Source organism: Rhynchophorus ferrugineus, unplaced genomic scaffold, assembly GCF_030347505.1.
Source record: "Rhynchophorus ferrugineus isolate W39M unplaced genomic scaffold, kcgeb_rfMv2 rfM4, whole genome shotgun sequence".
NCBI lineage: Eukaryota > Metazoa > Arthropoda > Insecta > Coleoptera > Curculionidae > Rhynchophorus > Rhynchophorus ferrugineus.
In genome coordinates this window covers 1821552-1844434 of record NW_027472583.1, presented here as the reverse complement: position 1 = coordinate 1844434, position 22883 = coordinate 1821552, and the positions used below count along the sequence as shown (strand labels likewise).

The 22883-nt window shown below is 32.4% G+C and overlaps 1 protein-coding gene and 1 long non-coding RNA gene across 5 annotated transcripts in view; one reads left to right on the top strand and one right to left on the bottom strand.

The window, feature by feature from the left end:
• Positions 1 to 22883, bottom strand: part of LOC143195929 (uncharacterized) — a 351357-nt gene that overhangs the window by 34244 nt on the left and 294230 nt on the right. The gene's annotated exons all lie outside the window — the stretch shown is intronic.
• On the top strand, positions 15833 to 21289 carry LOC143195934 (uncharacterized). The gene is made up of 2 exons (XR_013005620.1): positions 15833 to 18528; positions 18580 to 21289. It is a non-coding gene; the product is annotated as an uncharacterized LOC143195934 (long non-coding RNA).

Sequence of the window (22883 nt, the reverse complement as noted above, 5' to 3'; positions counted from 1 at the left end):
ATAAAATTTATTGCAGGATATAAATCTGTAGCCATATTAATTTCATCTGCATCCTCAGAGGATAAAGATAAAGGTGAATTAGAATTATGGAAACACCACAAATCTTTTGCTCACTCAGAAATAAAATGAAAAAAAAAAAGAATTGTATTCTTAAACTAAAACAAATGTATTGACTGCTAGGGTGTAAATCCAAATTATCATTATATAACAAGGTTTTGCTGTATAAGTCAATACATTTGGACCTATGGTATTGAACTGTGGGGTACTACTAGCAAATCTAACATAGATATCCTCCATATTACGTCTCCAACAAACTTATTCAGATGTGTTAGTGTGAAGTACTCTGAAAGACTATTAGTACATCCCACTGCACTCGCCAAACAGTTAAATGTGCGCAATGACAGTGTAGTGCGTAGGCTTAATCAACTACCATACGAACTAATTAAAACACACAGAATGAGATTTAGTAATCTCTAGAATAAGTTAGGATAGACTTTAAAATAATTTAGAATAGTATCTAGAATAAGATTTATATTATAAGTTGTACCCCAGCTAACTTACTGAAGCGATCCTCTGCGTGTCAGGATAGTTATATTATTTAACGGAAATCATCACTACATAGTATAAAACAAAGTCGCCTTTTCTGTCCCTATATCCCTATGTGCGCTTAAATCTTTAAAACTACGCAACGGATTTTGATGCGGTTTTTTTCTATAGATAGAGTGATTCAAGAGGAAGGTTTATAAGTATAATACATGCATAATATACTAAGGCAACATTGCTAATTTTAGAGGTTTCTAACGTGATGTCGTAAATTAACCTATTTTTTTAGGCTTATTTAGCAATTAGCAAAAACGCTGCCTAACCCTACGAGTTAGATCAAATTAATGTACTACAGTATTGTACACCATAAAAAGGTCTACAAAAAAGTCCGCGATGGTATATGTTTATCTTTTAGGGATAACCCACATTAACCATTTTTATTGTTTACTTTTTACGTGAGAAAATGGCTTATTTACGAAACTATTTTAAGCAATACGGCATTAATCCTTATCGAATTAAGTACCTTAAATACAGTGTGCAATTAATATAGATCAATATGGTTCCTTACAGCATGTAAATTAAACAAATATTTTCGGAGATATTACAAATTTAAAATTTGCGTTTAAAAATGTGTAATGTAATAAAAATTGTATGAATTTAGATATTCCAAAGATAGCAGGAAATCTTCATAGTAAGTATAGGGGAAGAGGAATTGTTTTACTCCAAATTTAATGCGTGCAGGCCAAGGGCAGTAATGAATGAACCAAAAATACTGGATCGATTTTAATCATGTTTTCATTGAGTGACATAGGCATATATATTTTATGCCCGTGCAAAGTCGGAGCGGGCCGCTATGTTTTTATATACAACGTTCATATTTTTTCTGTAGTGTATTTAATTTAGTATCAGCATTGCACCCGTGCGAAGCCGGGGCGGGTCGCTAGTATATAATAATCATATAATTATTGCCCACGGGCAGATTGTTGAAGCTCTAAGAGATTAATAAAAAGAGATTCTATTCAGCAAAACAGCTAACTTTTCTTTATGTAATGACTTCTCCTTCAACCACTTGGTATGTAAACTGAAAAACTGAGTGATTTTGGTTATAAGTAAACCATTGTGTGGCTGATAACTTGTCGAGTTGAGTTGCGATTAAAATAATCAGCTGAGTAAATATAATAATAAGCTATTATTCATTTATAGTCGTCATTTATTGTGCTCATATTTATTGTTTTGTGGAATTCTGTCATTAGTTGATAGAGTGATCGTTGCACTAACAACACATATGATAGATTTCCTTTTGTATGGTATGACTAAGTGAGAGAGACGAAAGTTACAACTCGAGAGACTACTCATTTGTTGTTGATATTAATAAACAATTGTGTTAAAATAAAACAATCGACATAATTGGGTAAAACATATTAAAGAATGCATCTCTACACCTAATATAAAAAAAACTCAGTACTGTGATCGTCACCTTATAACCTAATGGTACTACAATTAAAAATAGACGTGCCATAAATTCATGACAATCTGCCTTTTAGTCTTAAAATTATAGTTTTAGTGAAATAACTTTTTTTATTCTTAAACCCATTGGTAATATGTTGATGAAAACAATAGTCAAATTTAATGAATGACTTTGCTAATATTAATTTGTAATTCGAAAAAAATTGTTGAGATATAGTTTTTCCGCATCTATTTCTTCATTGTAAGACGTATTTAATGTTCAATTGTTGAACTCGTTCAAATAATACTGTTACTTAATTATATAGAGTAAAGTTATTTTTAGTACTATTTAGAAATATCTTTATCTAATCATTATATGGTATTACATGGCCTGGGTAACGATTTGTCAGAATTAATTGTGAAGTCGCCAACTATATATAAAAATGCATATCATCAACAAGTCATATACAGATAATGTACAAGTTATTTTATACAGCTCAAAAAACTAATGAAAATAAACAGACTGAAATATGAATAGTTCCAGCATCCACTATATCGGCCAGCTATAAATCTTCTGAGCCTCTAGCTGTCTTCACTTATCAAGAATATATATATATATATATATATATATATATATATATATATATATATATATATATATATATATATATGCAGAATAACAACGAGGCATCGAATAAGGCAATGAAAACCGTGAAAATTAGGAAAAATTTTCATTTAAGTACATAGATAATACATCTTAATTTATAAAATTATGTTTTACTATCGAGCTATGGATTTTATCAATGTAGTGGCAGTATACTGATTATAGAAATTATTTGAATTTTTTACAGAGGATATTTTCCACAAACTAATCGAAATTATTATGAACTCTCTTCACAAAAAGAACAACAACAATTCCATCAATTATCTATAACGTAATGTTGTAGAAATGATTTTGTTGAATCATGATGAGTGACCGTGAATTCTGTGACCTTGCTGAATCCTGTTTTTTAATTACTTCTGATCAGAAACCAAAAATAATTACGCGCAGTACATTGCCCAGTTCTATATAAAAACCGCATAAATTCTGAATCGACCGAATACTCGATATTTTATTAAACAGTGATTAGATCATACATCAGTGGTGGCTGGTGAATTCCTGCAGTCCTGTAATTCTGCAAAATCACCAAAAAATATGTTATATCATCTCATATCAGTAAAATAGTAATTAAATCGCTTTTTGCTCGCTCGTAGCTAACTTTATTCTGCGATAGTCACGATGACCTTCATGGTCTTTATCAGCTGCAGCAAAAATAATTCGAACCAACCCCAATAATAAATAAAATCGATATTTCAAGTTTGCAAATATAATATTGATACCATTATTAATAGAGCTTCATATATAATAATCTATCAAAAATCAAAAACAACTGGTGTATACAATCATTAATTTAACCGCAAAACCTCTGAGTTCTCATTGAGGTAATCGAAATCTCTCACAGTAAATCGTAATCCTTACTATATACTGGCATTTTGGATTTTCTTATAAGAAGCTGTCTTTATTTTATTTTCAGTTCAATTAATTTCTCCTTAGCATGTCCCTTCTATTTTAATAAGTACGCAGGGTCAGATATCTAAATATTTCGCACTATTCTCATACCGTACAATAACGTTATTTAAGTTTAAGATCGGTAAGTTGTTCAGCATTATTCTCGTTCAGTTTTATTCAGAAAATATAATATTAATTCATAATATCAGGGTGGGAATTGTATATCCGCCACTATTGTATAATTGTATATGATCCTTAAAGATGTAGTTTACTTCTAACATCCCACCTGGTCCATTTTGTTGTCAATTAACTAAGTACTTACTCAAGAAATATTCTAAATACTGTTTAATTTAAACTTAATTAAATTAATTAAACCACACACTAATTTTGATTGAATCGAAGTCTAATATAAACTTAATTGTGAGGAGCTCTAGTAGCTACTAGAGGTATTCTTAATAGACTATTCACACAGAACAGCTATTCTATTCAGTTCTTCTATTCATTAGAGTTCAATAAAAAGGTTGTTCAGAATAAGACAAACCATGTGTTTATGCCTGACTGGGAGACCTTGTGAGTGGGAAGTCTAGGCATAAGTTTATATTAGAATAAGATTGACTTGTCAGTATTGTTTCTGTTAGTTTTTATGATAAAATAAAACAGTTTTAAAGTAAAGTTAATGTTTTTGTTTTTAAACCCAAGCACTTTATATTATATTCATTCAATTGGCCGGAAAGAAGACAGATTGATGGTGAATTGGCAATTGTTCTGCAATTACTCGAAACATTCCTTGGTGTAATTAAATGGAGCTCGGCCAAAAGTATCGCAATTGAAGCTGTAATATCACAAAAGATAGATTAAAGGTGTTCACAGATCCATGGTCATGAAGTATTCCGATTAGGAAACATCCGTGCTTTGAAGAACACCCCTAGGACAAGCATTGTAATTCATTGTGTAAAGCTACGAAATGCCTGAAGTTCCTGTGAACTAACATAGTCCACTGGCATCTGGACAAAAGCTTACAGTTCAGGGTGAACGATCACGAAAGACGGATTGCTATAATTCAGTTAAAACCACTAGCCTAAGAAATCATTCCATGCAGGAGAAAATAATGCAATTAAAGAGATCATCAAGGGGAAAAATCTCAAAACAAAGGATACTTTATTTTATTAACCCTGGTTTTTAATACCGATAATTTGAAACTCATAGTTCAATACTCTATTTCAAAAAAATATTTTAAAATTAAAACTATTTTAAAATATCTGAAAATATGGTCCAAAAAATATATATATATTTCTTTACAAATATCGATATATCAATATATCTACACATATAAATATATCGGTATTATCAGTATCCTTATGCACAAATAATTTTACTATAAAATTAGCTATTATTTATGAAAACAATTCTACAAAGAGCCACCACTGTCATAAACAAACAAAAGCTATAATCGACAAAGATAAGTTGCCACAAGTTGCTTTGTTTCGATTGAATTTTATATCGCGCTTAACCTTTCCACGATTACCGTGCGAGGAAGAACCACTACATCAAAACAACAGTTAAAAACACGTGTTTCCTGTTAAAGCCGTATTATTTTTTTTCGTTCCGTTGATATCATTGACGAATTCCCAGACGACGGAATCAATTCAGTTTCCTATCGGCGATTGGCATTCCGTCGATCAGAGACACCTTTGAAATTTGTAATGTTTGTTTGTTTCGAACACACGTTTCTCTCTCACACGGCGTTTACATGAATATAAAAAGCGAAAACAACTATTTATATGTAGGCGCCAAATATGACATTGAGCTCGAAATTTTCAATGATGTTCCTAGTAATACCAACGCGGGGAATGTTATTAATGGGTTACGGTTACGTAACAACCGTCTTCAGGTGAATGTGGAACGATAAAAATATTTTTAACAGAAAAATTGAACCGACTTAAAAAAATAAATAAGGAACTCATTAAAAATTAAAAAATAATCAAACTTAGATTTTTAACGTTAAAAAAACGTTCTAAAATAAAATATGTAAATAATAATTGTTGTAATATCCAAATAAAAATAAACAAAAACCTTATTTAACCTATCTATTACACGTATTGAAAAAAAATACGTTAAATTCTACTATATACACAGAATTTAGCATAATACCAATCTAAAAGTATTTTTATATACAATATTATTTTAACTGCTATCAACTGTTTGGAGTTTGGAGTTGATGCCGAGCCCACAAAATACAAAAGTAATAATATAATTTTGTGACATACACAAAACTAAATTACGAAAAAAAATTATTGCTGGTATCGACTTCAAACTGCTCAGTTAGTAGTAGTTAAAACAATATTGTAACTAGATAAATAGGTTTAGGTAGGTATTAAGCTAAATTGTGTGTATATAGTAGAATATAAAATACGTGTAGTAGATAGGTTAAATAAGGTTTATTTTAATTTAATTATTACAACGATTATTATTTACATATTTTATTTTAAAAAGGTTTTTTTTGTGTTAAAAGTCCAAGTTTGATTATTTCTAAATTTTTAGTGAGTTCCTTATTTATTTTCCGTTAAAATTTTTTGTAAAATATAATTTGCTTTTCTCTTTTTATTCTCTCTAATTATTTTATTAAGTATTACAATGGGTAGGTCAAGCAAAAGTGCAGCCCGTATGAGGAAAAACAGGAATAAAGAAACAATGCTTGAAAATAAGGAACGCTTCAGGTCCCGGAGTCCGCTACCGTAGCCTAGGACATTTGACAAATGTTATAACAAAACTAGAATAACAACAAAAAGTTGTTGGTCCCGCCGGGAATCGAATCAGCGACTTCCGCGTGTGAGCTGAGCGCTCTAACCACTACACCATAGAAGCACAACATAACCCTGTCGATGCACCGCTATTATTTATCGTGAGTGATCCTGAGTGATGATTAATGGATGCCTGAAGAAGTTGATATCCACACATCTATTTCCAAACCTTATATTTTCGATTGGTTTTGTATATATGGGGTGATCAAGGCAATATAGATATTCTCTGTTTTGTAAAAACGTTTTATTATTTTTATGGTATATTTGGGACAATTGCTATATTGAAATTCCTAAACCAGAGTCAAGTTTCCTTCAGTACCTCCATTCGTTCTTTATCAATTTGAGTATCTTCAGTAGATATTGTATAATGGTATTTTAATATCTTCATAAGATGTTAGTGTTATCACGTTATTTAATATAACTCTTGGATGACAAACAGAAGTACAGACTAAAAAGAATCAAACTATTTGATCTTGTGTAGCGTAGTGTAATGAGATGCATTTAATAGAAAAAAAAACAGTAATGTTAATACATAGATATTATTACACCAGAGACTAAGATAGGGTCCTAATAAATTTAAAAAATCCTCTTTTGTGTATTCTCATCTGACGAAGTTGTAATAGTTATCATACGATGTTTTAGATATGGAGGGAAATAATATTAAAAAACTAAAGTTAATCTATATATATATATATATATATATATTACTATATTATTCCATTTCCGTAAATTTTCTTGGGAACAGTCTTGTATACACTGCGTAAAAACTCTAGCATAACATTTACGGCCAAATGCACTTTACCGACAATACTGCTTCGGATTATAAACAATAACTGCAATTACGAACGTTTAAAACCAGCCCTGACACAATTCTCACAGCGGGGAATCTCGATGGAGAATAGTTTAATGTCGTAATATCCCCATTGTCCCCATTGTAACAAGGCGAACCATTCTAAATTTTGCGCTAAAACTGAGGCCTTATCCGCTAAGGCCTCGTGTTACAAAACTCTATCTCTTTCTCGACATAATTTCAACCAGTACGACAATGAAAGTTTGACGAAACAGTATTAACTAGCAAAATCTTGTTTTATTTATTGCATAGCATTTATATATGGTGCTTTATTATTTAGGGGTAGATTTAAAGTAAAAAAATGGAAGAGTTATTCCTAAATCAGTTGTTTATTTATTTTACCGCAATGTTTTTTACTGCCGTAGTATACTATTTTAACTTTAATTTATAATTAAAAAAGGCATATGGCTCATTAGGCCCCACAGACAAGCTAATATGGCTAAAACAAGGCTTAAAGAAAGCGACTGAAAGAAAGTAACTTAATTAATTTAGCCACTGTCGGAGATCATACAAATATAAACACCATTCACAACTGAAGTGCATTTAGTGTGAGCCCATTATCTGTAATTAGTGTAATAGGTCAATAGAAAAGTCCCCGGCCTACCATAGTAAAACACATTTTGTTGGCAAAATTATTTTTAGGTTTTTTTATTCAACATAATACACTGATTATAGCGATCCTCCAACTTTTCGATACCATTTATGTAGTACGATTTGTCCTTTGCTTCAAAATAGGCCTCAGTTTCGTTGATCGCCTCGTCATTTGACGAAAATTTCTTCCCAGCTGGCATACTTTTGAGAACTAAGAACAGGAAATAGTCGATGGGGGCCAGATCTGGAGAATACGGTGGATGAGGAAGCAATTAGAAGCCCAATTCATGATTTTTTGATACGGTGCATTGTCTTGGTGAAGCAGCAGTTTCTAATTCTTCAAATGCGGCCGTATTCCGCGATTTCGTCCTTCAAACGGTCCAATAACGATATGTAATAGTCGCTGTTGATGGAGCTTCCTTTTTTAAGATAGTCAATGAAAATTATTCCAAGGCATCCCAAAATACATACAGAATGATGGAGCCATGTTTCGTCCATTGTTACAAATCGAGGCAAAAAACCCTTTCGCGCGGTACCCACTTTACACAGAGCTTTCTTATACCAAAATATTCGTGAATGATATGATTGATTCTCATTCAGCTGATATTTTTAAAGGTCTGCTATTTAATTCAGTTTCAAAAACAGTTTGTGGATTTTTTAAATGTTTTCTTCGGTAACAACCTCTTTTGAGCGTCCAATACGTTCACCGCCTTCGGTGATCATTTCACCATGTCTAAACTTAGCATACCAATCCTTGATGGTTGATTTTTTTAGGGCAGTATCCGGAAACTCGGCGTCAAGCCATTTTTGCTTCAACTGTATTTTTTCCCTTCAAAAAGCAATATTTTATCAACACGCGAAATTCCTTTTTATCCATTTTTTTAACAATAACAAAAGTTGCTTCACTTTATCCATTTTCACTCAAAAGATTATAATTCAAAAACCAATGATCCAATAGCTGTTAAATTTATACTCGCATCTTTTGAGGGTCAGAGTTAACTAAAAACATATGGACTTAATTCTAGTAGCGCCATCTATGTGTCAGGCCGGGCACTTTTCAATTAACCTGGTATTGTATCCACTCTTCTTTGGAGGACTGCCTGAATAGAACTCGGCGTACACTAAACAAAACTAAACATCCTCTTCAGTGTTTGAAGCAAGTTGTTTAGTTTATATTCTTCTTATTATTCTTGATGACATTTTTATTAAAGATCTTAACACAGTGATTCTAGGGAACTTATCTATATTCCTGCTAGTATTAGTTTTTTTTTCTAAAGTAGACGCATCTTGCTTGGGGTGTCTCTCAAAACACAGCGAACATGGATTAAGATCATCGAAAACTATCTGAAAAATAGGAGACTGACGTTCTCCGAGGTCACAACAACTGATCCTTGATGATGATGATGATTGCTCCAGTTTAGAATTTGAAATATAAATAGAAACAAATTGAGAAACTTTTATTGATCTAACAACTTTGCGTAACAGTCTACAACATTCTACAAACTCTTAGATATAATAAGTTTCAAGTTTCAAAAACTTAATAAATTAATAGTACAAAGTATGAAAACAATTAGCAAAAAAGTGTTATATATAATGGATATAAAACGAAATGTTTTGAAGTATTAATAGAACAAGATTAATTGGAAAACAGTGACCGACCTCATGATCTTGCGGGGTATAGGTTTAAGTCTTGACGTATATAGCTATATATCTAAAATTAATGTACGAGCAAATGTTTTAAAATGTTGCAAAATATCGTTACCGGCGATATTTAAATCAGCGTAATTTTAACCGTGTTTTAAATAGATTCATTGAGTTTTACTATAATATTGTGAAATTGTATAATAATAAAATAAATGTGATAGTGTATAATCAATGACAGATTGCCAATGCAACTTTTTATTAACATGAGGTTGACACTCGAAGCAATGATTGTAGATACTAACTAGGGTGAATGCAGTCTAAGAAAAATATATCACCAACAGAACCTTGTACTCAAAAGCAAAATTATTTATTACCCATTTTCTCAAAACATCACAAATTAATTATGTATAAACAACGAACAAATAGTATTAAAACCTGAAGATGCATCAAGAACTTAGAATAGAATTCTTAAAATTACATAAAATTACATACAATACAATTACCATTATTAAAATACCATTATAGAACGTTCATTAAATGGTTCCTTCTACTGAAGAGAATTAAACTGGTAAAGAACGAATAGTGATACTGAAGACAACTTGCTTCTGATTTAGAAAATTCAACACGATAACATATCAGTGGATGAAATTATACAAAAAGTTAATAAAAACAAACATGACGATCAACATGATGCTATAAAATCCTCGGCCTATCTGATGTTTGTTGATAATCTTGCTACATTCGCTGATACAAATGTTGAGGTTTTTGCTGTGCCTGTATTTCGCAGTATACAGTATACTGCTTGATATTTAATGAAAAAAGACCAAAGTATTGACAACAGATGGATCGCCTGCCATTGGAAATGTCAAGGGGATCCAATTGGCATAAGTAATAAGTCGAATCGGCCAAGCTACAGAAGCTTTCGTTTCTGTAAGATGTGTGGAAGAACGAAAATATCCGCCTCTTTCAAAGGCCTATTTTGTCAACACTTCTGTATGGTTCTAAGTAATATTGTACATCTTTCTTTCCAAGATAGTATGAGAAATATAGTCATTCGTTTAAAATGCGAGTGTGTGTAGCATTGAGGAACACATTTTGAGACGCAGATTACAAGGGTATGGATATGCCTGTCGAGTGAAAGGTATACGAATTCCATGTTTATGGTGAATTGATACATCTTAGCAATTTACGAAAAATGTAGTACTAATTAGAGTTAAATTTACACTAAAAAACATTTAAAAAAAACTGAAATCGCCAACCCATTATATAAAAACGTCTAATACATTTTTTGTTATTTAGGATTTTCCCAGTCTATCGAAACAAATGAAACGGAATAACGAATAATCAATGACGTGTTTTACGACATTACACGATAATGCTATAAACAATAGTTATGCGTTTCCGTTTAGATAAAAAAACGCCACAATTTTAACCTTAAAATAGAGTTTCGACTAACGTAGTCGCCGATCGACCGCATTGTCGTTGGGATTTTCGAAAATACTTTTACAGGAAGAACCGATCTGATTGTAATTATTCGTTAAACAGTCGTTAATTGCTTAATTATTACAAATTTATTGGGTATTGTCTAATAAAAACTGCAAAAAATCATCATTATTCATAAATTGTTTTTAGCAAGTCATGCTACATGCAAGATAACAATTGAATAGCGAAAACAGTAAAAAACTATATGACAACTAGATATATCTACTACACAGTTAAAGTGTTATATTTTATTTCATTTTGTATGATGTAAATTATGCTAATATAATAGCTTCAATATAGTTAGAATTCTTGAAATACCTTTACAGGAAGGACAGATTAAAGTATAATGCTTCATTAAATACTTGTTAATTACCTACTGATTATACCAAATTAGAGGAAGTGTTAAATTTCAAGAGTATTAACTATCTAATTGAACACGTAAAACAATTAAACTAACAAGCTTATGAGGATATTATTAGATATACAAATAAATCTCTTCGGCGCAACAAAAAATTCGATATCTTATTTTTATGTTACATCTTCAATTGTATCCATACCGATCACACAGGTCTTCAAAAAATGTCTAAGAGCCGTTTAGGTTTTGTGACGTAATATTTATATTTTTGGGCGTGTTGCGTCAGAAAATTACTCCTTTTTGTGATAGGATGACATGTCTCTTGAAAATTTGGGTAACTATGTTAAACGAGTCATTATTACATTAAAATTAAAGAGTAGATACTTTTACAACCGTTAACAATACATATTTTTTATGAGATATAAGTCCACCAGCGCATATTAAAACATTTTCTATTTCCCAGTGAGGTTCTTCTTTGTACTTCGCCTGTGGAAAGAACCTGGAAAATTTCTCTGAAGCGTCCAACAGTGGTCAGATATCATCGAGACGTTTCACTTTTCTTGGTATCTTTATTATTTTATTATATTACTTATATCTTTATTTTTATCTCCGTTGATTTAATCTCCTGGTGAAATCGTTCACTTTGGTCGTCACTTACATCTTCTAAATTTTCCGACATGTACTCGAGATGGGAATGAAGAAAAGTACTTATAGTCGTTATGAATTATGGATCAGTAATCAACCGTCTAATGTCTGGGGGGCCTCCTTGGCGAATATCGCAAGTGACTGTCGATCTGTCCATGAGGAGTCTACCAAAGGATAATTCTAGCTCTAGCAATATCATTACCTAAATCAATCAATATAAAACTGAGCAATATCCTGAACACTTTTTCATATTCTCGGATGGTTCCAAGATCAATAGCTACGTGGGGGCAGCATTTACATCGTCGATGTCAAGTGTATTGACGGCTAAACTGTTTGCCATGTATAAGATGTGCAAGACAACCGATTAATTATCTCCTCCGATTCAATGAGCTCCTTAAAGTGCCTCCAACTATATGGTTAGGGGTGGATATCTACCTTTACAAACGCTAGGAGTGCTTATCCGTGAACTGACCTCTAAATTGGAAAGGAGCGGAAAAACTATCACCTTTATGTGGCTCCTTCTCACTCGGAGATCATTGAAAATGAAAGAGCGGGTTACTTAGCCAAGAAGAAGGGATCACTTACTGTAAATTTCCTCTTCTGGAGTGGAGATATGAAGCACCACTCTACTAGAATCTTTAGACACCTAGACCAACTCAGATGGAATCTAACAGAAAACAACAAGCTTTGTTGCTTGTTGGCCTTAACACCACTAACATCAGCAGACGCAACTTAAGCATATTTTCGCGTCTCAGAAATAGTCACTGCAAACTGACCCATGAGTTTCTCATTAAGGGAAGAAGTCCACCACAGTGCGTCGAATGTGGTTCCTCACTGTCCACCAAAGACATACTAATCGAATGCCGAAGATACAACTCGCAAAGATGGATGGTCAACCTGGGAGAGACGATTTGACCAGCGTCTTAGGCTGGAGAACATGGACAAGCTGATTAATTTTCTAACCTAACAGAACTACTACTAGAAATATAATAGTGTGCATCTATATAATAGCATGCATATTCGTAACAGTCATGTATTCTTGCATCTGTATGCTTTTACATATTTTACTTGTGATCTTGCAACATGTACCCTTTATCCTACACATTTAATTCTTGACTGTATATTCCCACAATGTTCTTATATTGCTCCTTGCATCCTATACTTGTAATAATAACATTATATACTTTAACTGATAACTGATACTGGAAATGTCTTGTATATTGTATAAGTGTAAATAGACCCTAAATAGTCCCGGAGGCTGATGGGTCTAAAATATATAAATAAATAAATAAATAATGGCTGGTCCCATGAAAACACCTTCCTACGCCTTTGCTACCGATAAGTCTGAAAACTATGTATTTGAAGCAATTTCCATTTTAGAGGAGCGATTTTACAAATTGCTTCATCAATCTCAATTTTATGTGAAGGTCCTAATATTTTTTGGAAGTTTTTAAAGTGTACAGAATGACTTAAAAAATCCTGATATCCTGAAACTTATTTCTTTGTCATTTGTCATTGAAACTTATCAACTTTGTAGTTGTGGATTTGTGTTATTTTTGGATCCACATGATAACGTTGACTGAGTAACATAAGAGTGGTTGAAAGTGGCCTCAAAAACAAAAAACATAGTAGAAAATATCTTGCATGGAAACCGTTACCATCCTTTATCTGACCAAAAAGCTCTGGATAATGTTTCAAAGTTACAAAAAAAACCTCGAAACGTATTTGTTCACTCATTATTATGAACTAATTGGACTCAGTTAGACACTCATTAGAGCTGATACGTAAAAGTATTAATTTTTATATATATTTTTAAAATGACCTTCATTTCAAAATGTGTCAGGATATTTGCCACACGACATATACCAATCGAATTATGCAAACAGTAGGAAAAAATACTGGCAAGTTTATCTACGCAATTAAGGTGATTAAATGTACAATTATAGCGTTAATATTATCAGATGTTTATTAAATTAACTGTTTTAGTTATTTTCAAGTGACATAAATTATGACCACAGTTCATTCCGTATGAACTTTAGCATTATGAGAAACATAACGGCAGTAAAAAACAGGAAATTGTAGGAATTGTAGGCATTGCCTCTGTGAAATAAAATCTAAACAAAGACAATATAGTTAAGAGTCTGCAGCATATTAAACAAGGGAACAGGAAGATGAAATTAAAGTCTAATTCTCTTTTAAATATGTGTGGATTATTTGCGGATTATACTAATTTAAGGTGTTATAGCAAGAGATTTGTTTGCAACTTTATTGGCTTCAGGTATGTATTAACCACACAAAGTGTAGAACACACAGAAGGAGGATTTAAATAGATGCAATCGCAGTAATATTCAACTTGCTTTACTGATTGGTCACCAGAGGACCGGTAATATATTAAAGCAAAAAAAAAATTAGTCTTTAGTTATGGTCAATAGGTGTTTATTAATTTCTTTTCGTCTTTACCGATTAAAAAGAAAAATATGGACACGATTATGGTCAGAATTAAAAACCAGGTGGTATATCACCAAAAATAACAAGAAGTTGTTATATTTTGAGACAAAAGTGAGTCTCCCGTCTACCAACTGGGGTTTATCTGCCACTCACCACTCGATATAGGGAACCACTCACCACTCAGCTTTAAGCCCACCAACTTTTATTGACCATCGCAGAAGTCATCAGGTCTCACCCAGCCTGGTTATTGGCGTACCTGGAATGATTTTCCTTGCCTCACAATTATAAACAATCACAAAAAAAATTTGCATTTATGCCCCAGCAGCTCATCCTGTTGCCTTGGCCACTGCGCCAAATATCAGACCAAGAAGTAAGTGCAAATATAATAGTATTTTAAACTAATATTATGGTCGACATCTAATCTAACCAATAGTCTCAAATATTTTATATCAGTAAATGTCGGTATTTTTCAATTAATTAAAATCTGTGAACATTAGAACTCAAGAAGATATTCTAATACTAAATATTTATGTATTGCTTGTTTTGGTTGATTAGAAAATCTAATAGAATTTTAAAATACAAAAATGAAACATTTTACTCACAGGGAATATATAATAAAGAACAATTTAGAAATGGAAATTCTGTTGTGTTATTACATATTGTTAAATTTAGAAATTGTAGTACAAAAATAAAAGTGTATTGTATATTTTCATGTATTTTGGAAATATTGCATTATGGAAAAACAATTTCCACAAGTTTTACATGGACATCAATTGAAAAAAGAACACACAAATCTGCTTTTCCTGTAGTTTTACCATGTAACAAAAGGCCATAAAATATAAATATAGGAAATAAGTTTTCACTTAGAATTTTATCACTATATTAGGATATAAAATATTATTAAAATAATAATAGATAGATTACTTGTTAAATGAAAAGGAACTTTTTTACATAACTATATCCTTAGATTTAGCAAAAGCCTTTGACAAGGTTTGGCATGATGAACTTTATTACTGTAGAGAACTTTAAAATTCATACCTTTTAACCAGAATGCTTAGAGTTAAACAACAGGAAGTCTCCTCAATAAAAGAAACTAAAGCTGTTGTATCACAAGGAAGTGTATCGAGGAGCCACTTCCTCACCTACTTTACATATTCGATCCTACCTTTACATAAGACATAAGTTAATGAACTAGAAAATTACAACAAGCAAGTGACAATGTAAAAAATTAGACTCAGACATGGAGAACAAAACTTGGAGGAAAGCTTAATCAGGGCATATTGAGTTCATACATACACTATTAATAATGATGGTATTACCATCATCGCTTAAACTAATAACACTAAGTATTTTGGGATGATATATTCGTATATAGAATATTATGTTTGTTGTAATGGATTTTTGTTCTATATTCTTCATGCTTCAATTTCTACAACAAAAATCTTACTCCCTTTCGTAACCCTGCTCTTCTATTTATCTTTTCTATTTTTCATTTCGTCTAACCTCACTCATCGACATTTTAACATTATTTCTGTCACAACAAACATCAATTTGATGTGATTCAGTGAAAATATTTCATCATACAATAGTAGCGAGAAGACCTACGCTGGAAATGACTCAAGAGCACGAATCGTTGACCTCGATATAATTAAATTTCGATAAAAACCACCATCATATCAAACAGTTACGCAATATTTATGAAAACTTATAGATTCTGTAACGGTTTTGTGATTATTATTGTTGAGAATTGCGTCCTTGAAACGCTTGACAAACGAAAACGAGCTCTTGGTTTATTATAAGCTTACCTGAAAAACGATCTTCTCGTTCTGGGTCTTTTCCGAATGTGAAACCCGTCTCTTGGATCCATGACCGAGCGTGAGATGGCGTAAGAACTGCGGTGCTGGCACAGAAGGAGCAACTAGGGAAGGCCTCGATGTTTTACACTCGACTGCCAACCACGAAATGAGACATGATCGCAAAAAAACGATTAAATATCGGTTAAACGGCTTATTATTATCAAAATATCGGGTATATGGCAAATATTTCAATAACGGTCTTGTATAAATATTAATCCTTTTTATCTTATATAGAAGTTAATGCTATCAAACAGGTTATTAAAAAATTAGATAGGATTAGGGAGGTATTAATGTCTAATTAATTGTAAGTCAATTATTAGTAAAAGGAATAAATTACAATCAAAAATTCCTCAGTTCATTTAATAAAAATAAATCTAATGAATTATGTGGGTTTAATAATTTAAAATTACTATTAAAAAGACTCTTCTGTCTGTTATAACACACATTTTCACAAACATTTTTCTAAATTACTTAAAAAATCTATATTCAGCCTTATTATGACATATCCCTTGATGGATGGTGTAATAGACATCGATATTTCTCTCAAGTATCAAAATCAATCTGAGGTATTATTTGTTTGGTCATTGTAGTATTTAAATCCTTGAAAATTAAGAATATGTGTTTTTTAAATCTTGGTCCTCTAGGGCGTTCTTTGTCATTAACACCAAAGTCAAAACCTTTAAATAATTCAGCGTCAATAGACATTTCTAAAAGTCATTGATAGGTTTTTGTAGCAGATTTCTTCCAAAAAAATAACAGAATGTGAATGTATCTATACTGCAAATAACTCAATAACACTAATGGACATTTTTTATAGTAATCTATAAAATCTAATAAATTACCACTAATAAACTATTTGTTGTTATTCTAATCTGCTACGGTTTTAAATTATAAAGTACTTATTCTACGATAGACACTTTAGGCTTAACATATATGATCTATTTTTTATGTAGTTATTTTTTTATGTATATAACTTCACTTGACCAAATCAAATTCTTTTACTGTCTTTGATGTTCTAACCGAGCCATCTAAGAGCTGGACAACCTCAACTTTCAACTTGATTTCATTGGATATAGTCCTTGATAACGTTATGGAGAGTTTATACCTTCAAGACATTATGTAAATATGTATGATAATTCTCTTGCTTTAGCTGATACAACCCCAGAGTTGAACACCATAATTCTACACTTGTTGGTAAAGCAATATGTCATTTAAATACATATATAATTGCCAAACTAGAAAAGTGCCTGATGTTTTATTAGTAGATAACTGCAAGAATTTAATTTAAGCATATTTCAATTTTATACTAAAAACTGAACATCGTTTAATACTATCTTAATTATCTGAACACCAGAGTTTAGTTAAAAATCTATTCTAATTACATACTAACAAAAATTATATTTGTATATATAAAAAAATTATATCCCAACTACAAATGTAAAGATATCTGTGATCAGATGAAATCCTCAAAATTCATACAAAATTATAAATAAATAAAACGAGTCAATAGCACAGGTTCATTAAACTTAAAATATGTTGCCTTGGCATTAAAATAATTTCGCTTTTGTTATAAGAGTTTAACAGACACTATTCTTATACTAAAAATGCAAATATTTTCTTGATGGTTCTTACAACAGTTGGATAATGATATTGAAGTTCGGAATTTCGTGATAAGACCAGTCGAATGCATTATTAATAGACGTTATCGAAGGAACATTTTTCAAATAGGTTAGCTATTATTATTATCTAATAATTATCTTATCTGAGACGTTATTTCCACTTAATTAAATCTTATTGTTACTCAGATTTATCACAATTCATTTTTAAACTAAATATTGAAGTCCAAATATAAGCTGACATAAGTACGAATAATAGGTTATTCAATATGTTTACGGAGTGCTAGTTCCTGGTTACCAATAGGACACAAAATTCGATGAGGTTTAACTATTTTAATTTTTTTTAATATCAAAACATTATCATATTGTCTTCTCTGACAGCCATTCGGTCTATAATTTACAAACTTTTTGGAATTTTGAAGTAAGGTTTGAAGAAAGAACACTTCACAACGAAAATAATATATAGGCTGTTCTCTTTTGAATGCATTCATTTAACCGAAAACCAATTGATTATCAAGAAAAGAAAGCAGATTGACTTTGGATTAGCAATCGTTCCGCAGTTGGTTGAAGCATTCCTTGGTGTAGTTAAGTTGGGTTCGGGCAAAAGTATCGCAGCTGAAGCCATAAGGTTACAAAAGATGGATTGAAGATGCTCAACGACCCTTAGTCTATGGATTCTCAGCCTATTAATCACAGGTCAAGGTGTAAGGACACCAAAGACGGGCTCAAGTGCTGTGAATTAACCTAGTCTAGTGGAATTTGGACATGGTTGATGGCCACCAAAAGTGGATTGTAGTAGTTCAGTTTCACCAAAATTTTGAAAACCATTCTTTGGATGGGCACCATAGAAACTTGGGTAAGAACAATGTCATATCGGCGGACAATGGTACAATCGATGCTCAAAAACAATTTTTATAACAACTATAAGCTGTCCAGATGGAATAAAGACAACGTACTTCCCTGTGGCCATTTCTTTATGAAGGAGGTGTTATAGAATATAACGTTAGGGTCCTGACTATCGCGACCATGTATGAAGACTACCAAAATAGCTTTAGTCTGTTTGCTAATATAAAAAATCCTCAGTGTCGCTTTGTATCACCATTTAAAAGTCGCCTCTCGTTTCTTTGAGTAACACAGTTTTTAAAATAAATTAATAGTTTATGCGGTCTAAGTGTCATCGGACCATATCGACATCAAAATCTCGCACACTTAGAATGTGCTTTATTTCTTTTATTTATTGTACAAGTAACTGTTATATCAGTTATTTTGATCTGTGTTACTATTTATTTAAGATGTTAAATTGTTTTATATTGTTTAATTAAATATAATTTTTAATTTGATGGGCTGGGTTTAAAATTAGGCTCACATATTCAAAACAGAATGATTATCGCCAGGTTACATATATTGATACATTTTTTTCTTATAAATTAACTAGTTAAACATGACTTTTTATATAAAAGACCACAGCAAACTGTCGAATGTTGTATTTGAGTGGAATAAAAATATTGACTATATGAATTACCAATATTATTATATATTTATATATTTACTGTTTATAAAGTGTTGACGAACATGACTAGCCTTTTGTTGAGTTTAATCTCCAACAACAGCTAAAATAAGCGCGAAACCAACTGCTATATAAGCGTAATTTTTTGCTATCATGCTAGTGAGACGTGCTTTCTTGATAGATTAGATTATGTCAGACCCGTTATTAATCCCTACTTACTGTAATTTAGTCGTCACATATCGAAAACACGAGATCCAGATGTAACAATACACTTCACAAAAATAACATTTCTCTGACCGTTCCCGTTTGGACGCGATAACGAATTTTCTTTTCATAATTTTCGTGAAAGCAATCGGGTTGAAAGTAAGACGACTTGGACACCGTACTGATGTTAACGATGTTTATCAGATACTATTATCTCGCCTTTGTTTGTACAGTCGTCGTCAAGGACTAAACACTTTTCGAAGTGCTTGTGGATCTTTGTTTTGGAAGAGTTTAATGATATTTTATGAGAAAAAAATCAAATTTTTTCTCGTATTGATGACACGAAGTGAAAATGCTGTAATTTAAGCAAAAGGATTTAGCAAAAATGAACTGATGAATAAAACCAGCAAAAAATATAAATATTGGTCCTCGTTGATACTAATTTTGTCCAATTACTGTTAATATTACATTGTAAAAGTTATTTAATGGGAAATATTGGATACCAGTTATCTTCACTAAAACTTAGCTGTTAGCTTACATTAAAATTTAAGGTTGGCAAGGCTGGTGGATTGGTACCATGCGGTTCCCAGCTATAAAAGACCATAAAGACGACGATGTCTCTTTCTGTTTACCATCTCCATTGCGGTTCCGTACTTCCCTAGCCTAATCTAATATCCTGCCCATCCTCTCATCGAACACATGTAGGATTTAACACGTGAAATAGACAAGTTTTTATTCAGCCGGTGTTTCCTGTTCCCGCGCGAATTCCTTCCACAAAAATAGTACTGAGTGTTCCGATAAACCATCGAGTCGACAGCCACAGACAAGACGAGCATTCCTACAATTGGTGACCCAGAAGTGATCAAAGTGCCTAACAGATAAACCAGCTCAACAGAATCATGTCGAGTGGATTCGAGTCCTCGGCACATTCATGGAAGGATAGCACGGGGAACCCTTCACCGTCATGTGGTCGACGTTATCCCATGAGACTAGCGGACAAAGACCACAGAAGCCCATCATGCATGACATCAACGCATGAACACCATGAAACGGGACACGTAAGGCACCACACTTATAGGTACCCTAAAACAAATCAGAACACCCCAAGACGAACCCCGTCCTGCTACTCCTTCGGTGGCAGCTGACATCGAAAAACACCTGACTAAGATTGGATCCCCATCTCATATGAAGTCGCTGGACGATTGATTGTGTGATTGCGGGTATGCTCAGGAACCTGCACCACATGGAGGTACGTTCCACGGCAGCTCCACTAAGAGGGGAGTGATGTAGCGACCGCTACAACCCTTTAGGCAACCAAATCCCGGCTAAAAATTGCTACCACGACGACGTCCCTTTATCTTTCCTCTTTTCTCTACCTCTTGTAACAGTATCACTTCTATAGCGCTTTCGTACTTCCTTAACCTAACCTAATATCCCATCCACCCTACATCCTTCCACAAAAATAGTATTGAGTGTTCCGATAAACCACCGAGTTGACAGCCACACATTCCGACCGACAAGACGAACATTGCTACATATAATTTGGGTATTTTGTAGGCCGCTATTCTAAGATATAAAATTTCACGTGCCTTAAGGTCGCTACAACTTACATTGCACATGTGATAGATAACAAATTTAATATATTACCATGGTTTCATTTTCTTATGATACTGAAACACTTACTGGTAGACAAACCAAATAACTAGACCTAGACCTGGAAAATACAAGTATAAAAAGTATAACAATACCAAATACAACATCAAGTATATTAGGATAAGACTCAATGTAAAACTTTTATGAAAAAAAATGAATGAAACGTAAGAAAATGTATTGGCTAATTGGAATAATTTCAGTTGTCACTACATAATAGGTTACTATTGTACCAGCTCAAGCTCTAAAACCTATGTGGGCCGAATAAAGCCCTAAAATATATTGCAGATGCATCCAGATACTATAGGAATGTATAGAAATGAACCTTGACACTACAATTCTTGGATAACATTCCAGTAGATCACAGATTCAAAAGAATTACACCATTAGGCAGATTTCAATCTGATTTCACTAAGGCTAAATAGACTTCAATCTATACGTTCTCAACTGAAATCTAATACAAGTTGTTCTTATAATTGGAAAGTCAAACAGGAACTTTAATGAAACTTTTGAAATTAATAGAGCATTGTTCATCATAGCTATTGAAATATATATCAAGGCTGAGTCGACTGACTAGTGCAATTGAAGAGTGTTGTTAATATACCTCTTAATGTTGGAAGTGATCTATAGACAAAAGCTGACTGAATCTAGCTAACGTGTCCACGTAATCGTTAACAATCGTTAACATTCCCTAGTGAAAAGGATTTCATACCAGAAAGAGCTCTTCTTCCAGGAAGTCCAGAGAGGAAAGGGACTAAAGGATAGTTAGAGATTGGGAGATGAGTGGTAGGGGGAAGTATACTGGGACAAATTTATCGAAATAACTTTATTATAATCAATTGTTAATATTATTTTTGTCTTATATTAGTTGAAATATGAATTGGTACACTTTGTTGAAAGTACTGAATTATTTGATGATTGGTCATTGGAGCATCATGCAAATATCAATCAAAAGAAACCATTTGGATTCACCCAACTGCCTGAAAGAACCGTTGTCGTTCAACTTGTGTTTTTGCAAGTGATAATGTCAGAGAAACATATATGTATATTAGTTCTGTTGATTTTTCTCATCCGGCATGTTAAATTTCTTCTCCATTGACGCAGATCTGAATTTGACATGTAACTAGCAGCATTAAGCATCAACGTAAATATTTAATAGTTTGCCGATCCAATCGATCCCGCGTTAATCATATTCATAAACAGCTCGTGGCGATTTTTTCGCCAATAACACGGGGGAAAAATACGAGCCAGACCTGCTCGTGATATGCCTGGAATCGCTGCATGTCTAGGTGTTAATGTTATTTGAAAAAAATGGCAATTAACACTTCGAATTCCTGCTAATATCGCTTCGCAGTTGATATTGGTAGAACAAACTCGAACGACCAAAAGAAAATATACACACACATATACACATTGGAAAAAATGTAAATGGTTTCGATAATTGGTTACCTTCCTGCTGTCTGATGCAATTCACTGGTTATTTTACACTTTTCTCTTTTAGTTTTTTATATATATATATGTTAGCAAAAAACATTTACCTATGTATTTTCTTTCTACTGCTACATTTACATCAATCATTTCTATTATATTGTCTTATAATAAAACATGTTGAATGTTTTAAATTGGTTTAATCATTATTTGACGATATTATAAGACAAACACAATTGTTAAAAGACAAGAACATTATTCAAACTCA